The sequence below is a fragment of the Urocitellus parryii genome, chromosome 11 (assembly GCF_045843805.1).
Source record: "Urocitellus parryii isolate mUroPar1 chromosome 11, mUroPar1.hap1, whole genome shotgun sequence".
In the NCBI taxonomy this organism is placed as follows: domain Eukaryota; kingdom Metazoa; phylum Chordata; class Mammalia; order Rodentia; family Sciuridae; genus Urocitellus; species Urocitellus parryii.
The window spans coordinates 101,427,878-101,436,205 of NC_135541.1; the positions used below are offsets into that span (position 1 = coordinate 101,427,878).

The window sequence follows — 8,328 nt, forward strand, 5'->3', positions numbered from 1 at the left end:
ATCCCTCCAAAGTCTTGTCCACTGTCCTGAGCCCCCTTCCCAAGCCCTGGCCCTTGGATCTCCATTCCCTGGCCTGCCTTCTCGCTTGAGCCTCTGGGGGCCCTTCTTGCTCTGTGCTTCCCCGGGGATTGGACTGCGGGCTTCGCTGGGGCCAGTACCCTACTGCCCTTGGCTTCCCTGAACCTCAGAACCCTACTGTCACCCACCTGCCCAGCCCCGCCCTTCCCTGCCCTCTCCTGGCCTAGGGCCTCCTGTTGGTCCCTATCCTGGGCTCCTTTCTGGAGTCCTGGCCAGCACCCCATCAACACCCTTACTCTGGCCTTTCACGCTGTACCCTCCTTCATCTGTCCTGTTGTCCCTGTCCCTGCTGGACCCCTTTTCAAGATCTCTTTCCCAGGATGCTCACCACATCCAGGGGACTGGAACTGGGCATTTGGCCCTGTGAGCTCCCTTTAGGAAAACGTAGCTGTGCCCCTTGCCTGGAACTTTGGATTCTCTCTGCCCAGTACATGCTCCTCGATCCTGACACCCAGCAGTGAACCTGGGCCTTGAGCCCTCCTCTCCCTGTGCCACCCACTACCAGCCCTGCCTATTTTCATAAGACCCAGAACCAGGTCCTGGCACTTGCCTCCCCATTCTTGGGACTGGTTCCTTGCTGGAGCCCCCGGTCACTCTTCTTGAGGACTCCGTCCCTATCCCTTGATTTCAGTCCCCTTGCTTGGCCCCCTTCCCCTTCCTCCCCTCTGTTCCCCTTGTACTGTGGTATTTTGTCATGGCCAGGACCCTGCCCTCCCCCTGATTCTCCCTAGCCTCGTCTTCTCCAATGGTTGCTGACTCCCCACCAACACCTCCCCCCAATCCTGGACCAAAGGTATCCCTCACATTGCCCTCCTTTTATCCTGGTCTCTCTCTGAGGAACTACTCACCTGGGGCAGAGGAGTGGAATTGGCTGGCCTCTGGGCCCTGAAGGATCCCTATGGGCAACACAGCCCTGCCCCTCGCCTGGGCCTTCTTTGCCGCCCAAACTTGACAACTGGCAGTGGACTTGAGCCTAGTGATGACCTTGCCCTGGGTGATCCCCTCCCTTCCCCCTCCTGCCCTCTAGCCTTGCAAGCTGCCCCTAAGCCACCCCAGCCCTTCCCCATCCTGACCATTCGCCCTACAGTCCCCTGCCCTGGCTGCCAGCCTGAGCTCCTTACTGCATTACTCGGGTTGCGTTCTTTTCTGTGGTGTCTCTTCCTGTCATGTCTGACCTGGGTGCCCCTTGCCTTGGTCCCCCAAGTTCGCTCCCCTCTGTGCCCTTTGCACAGCCCTCTGTCTCCTCATCCTAGTGCCAATCCTACCTCTCCTTCCCCTAATGCTTTTTCCTGGAGCAGGGGCCTCCTGCTCATTGGGTCCCTAATACCTTTTGGTGGGGTCAGTGCCTTACCTGGGATCCTTGATTGGGTCCTATCTCTTGCTCCTCTCTACACCCAGCATGATCCCCCACTGTGCCCTCACATGGCACTCCTCCTGGCCCCTGTCCCTTACCAGGCCCTTTGGCCTGGTCCCTGGCCCTTGATCCTCATCTGGGCCAGGGCACCTTATGGGAAACAGAACCCTGACCCTCAACTGGGCTACTTGCTCTCCCTAGGCCCTTGGGGCAGCACCAGGAAACCTGACACCTGGCAGTGGCACTGAGCCTCAAGCCTCCCTCCCCCATGCTGGATCCCCTGCCTTCCTTCCCCAGCCCTGTCCACTGTCCTGAGCCCTCTCCCCCAGTGCTGACCCTGGGCTTTCCACTCCCTGGACTGGCTCCTCTCTTGAGCCTCTGGGAGTCCTTCTTGCTCTATGCTTCCCTGGGCTTGAACTCTGGGCCTTGCTGGGGTCTCTTCCCAGCTCCCCTTGTCTTCCCTGCATCTCAGAACCATAGTGCAGCCTCTGCCTGCCCTGCCCTGTCCTTCCCTGCTCTCCCCTAGCCTGGGCCCTCCTCTAGGTCTCTAGCCTGGGATCCTTTCTGTGGTCCTGACCCGCAACCCCCAAACCCCCTTCTTCCATCACTTCACACTGTGCCTTCCTTTGGCCCTCCTGTTGTCCTTGTCCCTGCTGGGCTCCTTTTCCAGATCCCTTTCCCAGGATGCTCACCAGAGCCAGGGGATGGAACTGGGATGTTTGGCCCAGTGGTCTTTTTTTTGGGAAAAGGTAGCAGTGTCCCTTGCCTGGGGGCTTTGGCCTCCTTCAGCCTGGGCCTTGCTCCTCAATCCTGACACCCTGCAGTGAATCTGGGCCATGAGCCCTCCTCTCCCTGCGCCACCCATTCCCCTTACTCCCCTTTCTCCCCATATACCACCACAGCCAGGGTAGAGGGGATTCACACCTCCAGTCCTCCCTACCCTGGCTAACTTGGTATACAAGCTTCCTGCAACACCCAGGTGGGAGTATGCTCCTCACCCCACACTTACTGAGTTAGAGTCTTGGGATTAGTACCCAGGCTGACTTTTTAAAGTCTCTCAGGTGTTCGGAATGAGAGTCAAGTTGAAAAACAACTGAGTTCAATCCTAGAGAGTCCTCCACCTCAAAGTTTCAGACTAAAATAGATGATCTTAATGCAAACACATCTACATGAGGACATGCAATAAGAGAAAGTTTTAGACCAACACAATAGCCATAGATAATATCAAGTTTGGCATGAGAAACAAATGCATAGATGAAAAAATAAACGTAAATTGTCAGAGATGAGAAAAAGCATAGGAGAATAGATTCTGCTGTTCATTTTTTAAAATTGTAAATAAGGGCATCAGCTAGTTCTAATTTGGAAGGTAAGGTTTTAACTCTTCCATTATTGTGATGTAGTTAAAACCAGATAGAATTATGCATATAGAAATTCTATAGAATGCATGCAATTTATTTTAAAGCTATACAACATTTCATTCTTATCCCAGAGTTATGAATAACAAAGTCCTACATAAGACTGCATATGTTGTCCAGGAAAAATGGAAGTGTAAGTAATATGCTCTGAACATATATGAGCATATATTCACAGCCTCATTTAAACAAATTCCAGGTGGTCACATATCAAGTGAAAAGAAGTCAAAGATTTGCAGTCTGGTAAGGAGAGGTTCTCTGAAGGGCACTCTGTGAAATGCATTTCTCTTAGTAGTAGCTCTGGTGGACTCAGTACAATTCTAAGCATATGTCTTTAATCCTGGCCTCTCACTAGGTCAGAACCATCTGATTTCAAGCATTATTGTAGGAGACACAGGGACAATGATTATTGAAAGGACTCTGACAAACATTCTCTGGAAATTGCTTTTTTTTTTTTCTTTTGGTCATGCTCAGAAACCCTGATTCACCTTGGTGGAAAAGTCCCAGGATCACCTCTATTTCAGCATAGGGGACAAACTGAGTGCAGCTCATGGTCCTCAGATGGTAAACATGTCAAAAACTCTGTTGAGGGATTTGGGTGTTTTGTTTTGTTTTGTTTTGTTTTAAATCGGCTGCTTAAGAAAGTACTTAATCAGCTTCCTATCAGTTCAGGAAGATTCATCTGGGTAATTTAAGGACATGGTCTGGAAGAGAATTTTCAGAGTTGGGAGGATAAACATATTTTAAAATCAGATGGTCTAAAGGATCATGTGGTTAGCCTTCACCTGAGGCAATTCTCAACAGGTGGCCCAGTGACAATGACTCAAGGCAGCTCTTAGGTGCTGCCTGTTAACGCAGGATCATTTTGGTATTTGCCGGCAGCCCACCACATTCTCTTGTTGTTTGTAGTTTGGGTGTTTACATTTACAATTATATTTCATAGTGATCATTTATTTGATCTCTTCTTTCCAAGGTCTTTATCTCTACATCCTTTCTGGTCTATTTTTTTATTTTTTAAAATTTTTTGGTTTTAGATTTTAATTTTTTGGTGCAAGAGATCAAACCCAAGGCCTTGCACATCTTTCTCTTGTTTCACTATGTCAGGTGCTATTTCTAGTGCAGAGTTAAATAGTAAACAGCAGCTACAGCCACATTCTTGTCGTGTTGATCTACATCAGGGCACCACCGTGTTGTTTACCCATTGAGAATCATGCAGGTTGCCATCCCTCTCAGTCCCCAGATGAAGTGACACTATTAGGTTTTATGTGACAGGACCACCCAGGCATTCCTGGAATAAACTGCAGAACTGACAGATATAAGTAGCACGAGCCTGGCGGGGCCTAAAAAATGTTGCAGTGCCTTTTCTCAAGTAAATAAATGAATAAACCAATGTCTAGACTGAAAGATCATCACAGGAAACACACCTCATCTGTCTCTGTATTTGTAAATTTTGAGATATATGCCCTGTAAGAAGCATTTTCAAATGTCCTTACGTATTTGTAACTGAGTATTTAAGTGACAAAGCCAGATGACTAGAGGAGATCTCAACCCTCAGAGAGTCTCTTACTACCCACTACACTCCGTCTACCAGCCATGAAGATTTTGGAGGGTCAGGGGCCCAGGGAAACTCAACCCTGTTGCCCCTTCCTGTGGGTCAGCTCTCTCTGCCATTTGCAGTAGGTCACCTTCCAGAGCAGTAATTTGCACAGGAGAGACAGCAGCTCCTTTTCTTGTTTACTAGACTCAAAAACTGAGACATGTATTATAAGGCTGAGGATTGTAAATAGGATGAGATGTTAGAGACCCCACAAAGGCATGATTTCTTGACTCACTCCAGAGTGTACAGGTGTGTGGGGAATGGAGAAGAGAGACTAGGCAACTAGAGGAATGGCAGCAAAAAACGACATTCCCACTGAGGTCTGCCGGTGAAGGATACAAAGATATCAGTTTACCAGGAAGCTCCATAATATTCTCTAGCCTGGTTATCTTACCATGTTTAAAGGCAGGTGAAAGTATTTTTTATTTAGAAACTGTTATGATAAATTATATCTAAATTAAATTTATAATTATATCTATGTTGGGGTATAAAGTGATGTTGATGAGCACTAGAGCTCAAATACAGGGCCTCAGCAAGCAAGGAAAGTGCTCCACCAAACGTTACTATGTAAAAATTCTTGATGAGGCTCATGAAAGAACACTGGCTACAGATATTCTCATGGATATTTTAAAAGAAGTTGTAAGGCAGAGATCAGACTTAAAGGTTATAGTTATGAGTGCTACTCTAGATGCGGGAAAATTCCAGATTTACATTGATAACTGTCCTCTCTTAACTCTTCCTGGCCTCACGAATCCTGTTGAGATCTTTTATACTCCAGAACCAGAGAGAGATTATCTTGAAGCAGCAATCTGAACAGTAATCCAGATACATATGTGTGAAGAAGAGGAGGGAGATCTTCTACATTTTTTTAACTGGCCAAGAGGAAATTAATGAAGCCTGTCAAAGAATAAAGCGTGAGGTTGATGATTTAGGTCCTGAAGTTGGTGACATTAAAATCATTACACTGTACTCTACACTTCCACCCCAGCAGCAGTAATGCATTTTTGAACCTCCACCTCCAAAAAAACAGAATGGAGCCATTCATTATAAGAAAGGTAGTTGTGTCAACTAACATTTCAGAGACATCATTGGCAGTAGATGGTGTGGTGTTTGTGATTGATCCTGGATTTGCAAAACAGAAGGTATACAATCCTCGAATCAGAGTTGAATCTCTTTTGGTGACAGCTATCAGTAAGGCTTCAGCTCAACAGAGAGCTGGATGTACCAGACCTGGGAATAGCTTCAGGCTTTACACAGAGAAAGCTTATAAAACAGAAATGCAGGATAACACCTATCCTGAGATATTTTGGTCTAATTTAGGATCAACTGTGTTACAATTGAAGAAACTCGGTATTGATGATTTGGTGCATTTTGATTTTTTGGATCCACCAGCTCCTGAAATTCTGATGAGCGCCTTAGAACTTTTGAATTATCTGGCTGCTTTAAATGATAATGGAGATCTGACTGAATTGGGATCCATGATGGCAGAGTTTCCTCTAGATCCACAGCTCATTAAAATGGTTATTGCAAGTTGTGACTACAACTGTTATAATGAGGTCCTATCTATTACTGCTATGTTGTCATGTAATAGAGGGAAAGAAACTAAAAATAGCCCAGCTCTTCAGAGTTTGGGTGGATTTCACTTTTGTGTTTTTTAATATTTAGTATGGTAGTGAATTTTATAGATGGTTTTAAGGAATTCATTTTGTTTCCTGAATACCTTGTAAATAGTTTCCTAATGACATAGTACTTACAGAAATAAAGTATGTCTTTGTGCGTAAAACATAGTAAAGCATTGGCTCTCTTGAGTGCAAATAAAAATCGCAGTAAGAATAAGATTGAATGCAATTGTACCTGAATGTCAGAACCCGCTGACAGTCTGTAATTCCTGGTACAGCAGAGATGCTTAAAGAAAGACACATGCACACACACACATCCAGTAGAAATGAGCACCGTCTTTACTTTTTTCTCTCCTTCTTTTATACAGCATTGTTAATTAAAACAAGGGGAAAGAAAAAACATCCTTTCGGCAGCTTAATCCTTACAAGCATGGATAAACATTCTCAGGAAAACTTTGTTTATGGTCACAGTGCTCCGTATTTCTTATCAATTAACTTGTGGTTAGTTATTCCCAGGCAAACACAAACACACACACACACATATTTTACACTTAGCAGATCATTCTTTTATCTTCTTAAGACAGCAACAAGGACACAATTCAAAGAGTTCATACTTTCTCACAGAACTCCTTGTTTTGCTAAGCACAGCAAAACTTAACTGTTTGTGTGCGTGAGCACACACCTGAATTCTTTGGTCGGTCCATCCGTGTTATCTTTGAGGTTTATTACTGAAAAGTACAAGAAGAACTTTATTCTAGTACATGGCACCATTCAGTGAGCCTGTAACACATTTAAATTGAACTTTTTCTCCATGTATAGATGTGTATTCCAGTGACAAACAAACCTGAATTTCAAATTTAGTATTAGACGGCTGGGAATGTGGCTCAAGCGGTAGAGCGCTCGCCTGGCATGCGTGCGGCCCAGGTTCGATCCTCAGCACCACATACCAACAAAGATGTTGTGTCCGCCGAGAACTAAAAAATCAATATTAAAAAAATAAATAAAAAATAAAAATAAAATAAAAATAAATAAAAATAGTATTAGAAGTAGTTTTAGGCTTAAAATATAATCTGATATTAATGTTCTTTTACAATGGCAGGAAAGCAGTTGGTAAAAGAAATATACTAATAAACTTGCCAATTTTTGAAAATTGGAATATTAAGCTGAAGAATTTGTATTATTTTTTGTAGTAGTAAAACTTAATCCACAGATGATTAGTAATTTAGAAATTAGATTTTCCAAAAAGGAGATGGAATATTGTTAACAAGCAATTGGATAATTTTACAGCTAAAAATAGAAAATAAGCTTTTACTGATAATCAAAATATTGTATGCTACTCGTTTCAGTACTGGAGAGAACTAACTTCTAATTGCAGAGTGGTGTATTGATCTTGACTATTTAATGCCACGAGTAATTAAAAATCTTCTATGGAATTAAAGGATAAATTGAAAATTTGTCTAAATATAACATTATGGCTTAGTTTAGTTGTGTGGTGTATTCTAATGGTGTGAATTTTTTATTTAATAAGTAGCTAAAATGTTTTCTTACAGAGTTATGACTGATCTGACTCAGAGCAGATGGGCAGGGCAGTATTGAATCATTTAATTAAATTGTAGTCTCATTTGCGGAGGTGGTGATAGGTTGTTGTCTGCCTTTCTTACATGTTTTGCTAGATTCTCAGGGTTGTACTTCTCCCAAGATTTTAGTTTGTAGGGAAAGTGTGGGGCCAGAATTAGCAGATGATTTGTGTTATATAGACATACTATATAATACCATTGTTTGAGTTTAGAATATTCTTTAATATTTGACATTGTGGTGAGGTTGAAAATCTTCCAAATATAGCTCAATCTTATTTTAAATAGGAATTGTGCAAAACATAGGGTTTAGTGGTGGTCGTCTTTAGAGAATAAAAATTTATGTACAGCAGTTTTTAAACAGGCCATTTGTGGGAAGTGTTAAAATAAGGAGTGAGGAAGAAATCATAGAATAAAAAGTTCTGTTGAGATTTGTTTAAAACTTAAATTTATTTTCTAAAACTTTTTAGGTGCTTATCAGAGGCCTTATGGGAAATTGCTTATTCATTCCCATTTAACTCTGGTGGCTAGTCAACATTAACAATCACAGCTGTGAGATGTTTCTGGACTTTATGAGTTATCTTGCTTCACTTGCATTAAGCAAGACTTAATATTTACTGTGATCATGTTTCGTTGTCTTTATTGCCTACCTTGGCATCTTTTGAAAGGGGAAACTGTATGGGAAAGAGTATTT

General features: G+C 43.3%; 1 pseudogene; it reads left to right on the forward strand.

Annotated features, from left to right (window-relative positions):
* The first annotated feature begins 4,936 nt into the window (after positions 1-4,936).
* LOC113192624 (ATP-dependent RNA helicase DHX15 pseudogene) lies at positions 4,937-6,099 on the forward strand (annotated as a pseudogene).
* The last annotated feature ends 2,229 nt before the right edge of the window (positions 6,100-8,328 follow it).